At 32.1% G+C, this 3,409-nt stretch overlaps 1 long non-coding RNA gene across 1 annotated transcript; it reads left to right on the top strand.

Moving 5' to 3' along the window:
* The first annotated feature begins 361 nt into the window (after positions 1-361).
* On the top strand, positions 362-1,001 carry LOC141701310 (uncharacterized). The gene is made up of 3 exons (XR_012566744.1): positions 362-430; positions 538-606; positions 908-1,001. It is a non-coding gene; the product is annotated as an uncharacterized LOC141701310 (long non-coding RNA).
* Positions 1,002-3,409: the final 2,408 nt, after the last annotated feature.

Raw genomic sequence — 3,409 nt, 5'->3', positions numbered from 1 at the left:
TTCTTGATGATGCTGTTGCCCGTCTAGGTATTCTTCCTGATACCCCCTTTCTTTATTTTATTTCTCGATTTAATTTTTATTAAATTAATTTAGAATAATTTTTTTGATTTTTTACTTTAATTGGAGAGGTCTTGTGTGTTGAATTGTGTAATTCTTGTTCATATGTGAATTGTAATGAATATCGTGTTGATTTTTTTTGTAATTGGTTTAATTTTAGGTGTTGAGAAGCAAAGGTCTATGGTATTATTAATGTTCTTGAAAGCATTGGTGTAAGATATATAGTTCCTCGCCTTTTCTTCCATTTATATTATTTGGTTTAGGGGAATTTTCTGATTTTGATATTGATATGCAGCTTCTTACCAAGAAGACCAAAAATCGTTATTCATGGAAAGGGTTTGGAATCATTCCAAAAACTCTACAGCTGCTTAAGGTGTTTACTTTATCCAACTTGTGCTTTTATAAAGAACTTGATTATTGAACTTGGTCGAATATCCTTTGATTGTATACTTATATGTAATAACGCGGTTTGTATTTTAGGCGGATGAAGTCTCCAACCCAACCAAAGAGCAACTGGTTGATGTAGTTCAGAGGCATTTCATGATGATGGTAATTTATGCATTTTCTGTAATAATCTTTTTAAATTGCGCACTTGTTAATTGTCATTATATAAATAATATAAATATTGTCCCAAAACTCTCCTCATGTTTAAGAGTGTTGAGATTTAGACCAGTCATAAGATTGTTCCGGCAACTGATATATAGTGTATGCTTGATTTTTCTAACCAAATAATAACTTGTTAGTTACTGCTACTCTTAGTATATTAGTTTTGGCTTTCTGCCTTTTAAAGTTCTAGTAATATACTACATATATGTATTGACTTTAAACAATTTATATGTTGTTGGTGAAGCAATTGGACGAGTTGCAAGTCATACCGGGGTTTGTGCACTCTGCTAAGCGATTGAAGATGGTGTGTAAATGACAACTAATATTGTCTCTTCCAGTAAAAAATTTGGGTTTGTTTACAAGATTTGAATACAGGAAGCTCCAAATATCTTGACGATAGTCCTAAAGAGATTTCAGGTAATTGTTGTCTAAGCAACAAGCGTTAAAATACTCATGTACTGATCCTTAAATCCCTTGTTCTACACGTTGAGTTTGAGGTTTAGCCATAAAGATCCAGATTTTTTTCCACCAAAAAAAGCAGTTTGGTAGGTTTAGCGTGTAATATAAGCAGCTTACTATTTAAGGTGTCCTTAGTGATACCCATTGGCAATTTTTTTTTTTGGTAAGAGCAGTTCAACATTTTAGTTATTATCTTTATCCATTGTTTAATCAACATGGTAGCCTAAATATATTGTGAAGCCATTAAGGCTAACATTCTATTTAAATTCCCTACTAACTGGTCTAGTTGCAGAGCTATTGCTTCTTTCTGTTTAAATTTGTTGAGTTTCTCTATTCTTTAATAGTCTATTCAGAATCATGATTTTGCTTTCTCAGGAAGGAAATTATGGAAAGATAAACAAGTGTATTACTTTCCCAGAGATGTTGGATTTGATTTCGTTTATGACTGTAGCAGATGATATTACATTACCTATAGATATGCTTAATGCATCTTTCTCCGGGCATTACATTACCTACTTAATGTAAGGTCAATTTTTTTTCCAATACTGTGAATCTTTGACGCAACAGTTCTCCAGTATCAGAATCAGAAACTTGTTCAGCAGTTAGACGTGTAGAAGCATGAGTTGCACAATCTTGAAGGCAGCATAAGAGAACTTAAGGACAAACAGTCCACATATGATGAGATATTAATCACAGTGAACCAACAATGGAATCAGGTTGCTTCATCTTTTGCACGTCTCATTATTCTGCTGTCACTATATAATTTATGTTATTATTATTTTAACTATTTTCCTTGCTCTTATGATGTAGTTGGTTGATGATTTTATTTTTCTTGGCGCACGTGTTGGGGCTGGAAAAAGTACAATACAGATGTTGGATCGTGCATAACGTGTGAGAGGTTTTTAACGATATTAGTTTACTTTGCATAATACTGGTGATCCCATAAATGCATTGATTAATTGTATCTTATCTGTAATTTAGGTTCAGTTCCATCATGTCCTACAGAGGAGATGTTTCTTTGTAGAATATTAGAATTGAGTTGTGGAAAGAGACAAAGCTGAAAGCATAAGGCAGGTTTTGCATGGGAAGCCATCCGGAGAAGGTCGGAAAACTTGCCTATTATTAAGTAATACTATATATAAACATCGCTTATTATTATTATTCGCTAGATTATGGAACTCCTCTTGTTGCTTTCCGGCTATCTGCTCTATTACAATCTTAGATATTGTTGTTCTTTATAACCATTTAACATTGAAAATGTGCTCTGTTACAATCTGGAGTATGCAGATACTGTTGTGCAGTTGTCTAAGATTGACAATATGATGAAAGAGGAGGCTAATAATCTGCATGAGGTGATTGAAATTCTACATTTGAAGTATAAAGAATATGCTGAAGATATGCAAGGCAGTTGGTTCAGGATAGATGACACTGAGGTAATGAGTCTCTTCTGAATGGATCATATATTCACAGTATTGGAAAAAAAATTGATCTTATCCCTTGTTTATCATTCATGACTAACTGTTGCAATATTTTTTGATAAAAGTCGGTTATTTTCTATCTTTATACATATAAAGAACATTAATAGATTTTAAAAACATGTAATTTTTAGATTTTTTATTCACAAGTAGGTGGTTGTATCTTCTTCATGAGTGTAAATTGGGTATAACAATGATAGCATGTCAACAGACAAGTTTATAGGAATGTTTATTAGTTGATACGAAAAGAGTGAATATTGTGAGGATTCAAATCATGTTCCATTTTTTGAACTTGTAAGTTTGTGATTTTTTTCTTAATGTAGTGTACTATACATGATTATAAAAGATCATAAAGTAATGTACTTCAGAACTATATTAGAGCTCACTACAGAACAGTACATTAGAAGGGTTTACTTGATATTCAATAATCATAATACTGAAATCTCAAGCTGCATAAAATTTCAGTGGTACTTTTTGTTTGGAAAGTAACTCTTAACTGTCACCCAACTCACGTCTTTTAAACTTACTGCTTTTAGGAAAATTAGATTGTAGTGCTGTAAAGTTTATAAATTTCTGTTTCCTCTTACCCTTTTGTTATCGTGCAGGTTGAATCTCCCTTTCCACCTTTTGATAAGATAGGCATCAACTCAGTACAGAGGGAGGTTGAAGAAATTATTCTCGATATTTATGTTAGCAGGGATGACTTAGCAAACATATAACAATAGTTTGGTTTTGAACGATTCTGTAATAAAATTAGATACTTGATATTTATGTTGCTGAATATAAGTATTTAGTTAGTTCATTATTTAAAT

The sequence above is a fragment of the Apium graveolens genome, unplaced genomic scaffold (genome assembly GCF_009905375.1).
Source record: "Apium graveolens cultivar Ventura unplaced genomic scaffold, ASM990537v1 ctg3711, whole genome shotgun sequence".
NCBI lineage: Eukaryota > Viridiplantae > Streptophyta > Magnoliopsida > Apiales > Apiaceae > Apium > Apium graveolens.
Note: the sequence above shows the minus strand (reverse complement) of the source record. Positions and strands in the feature narration are given on the sequence as shown.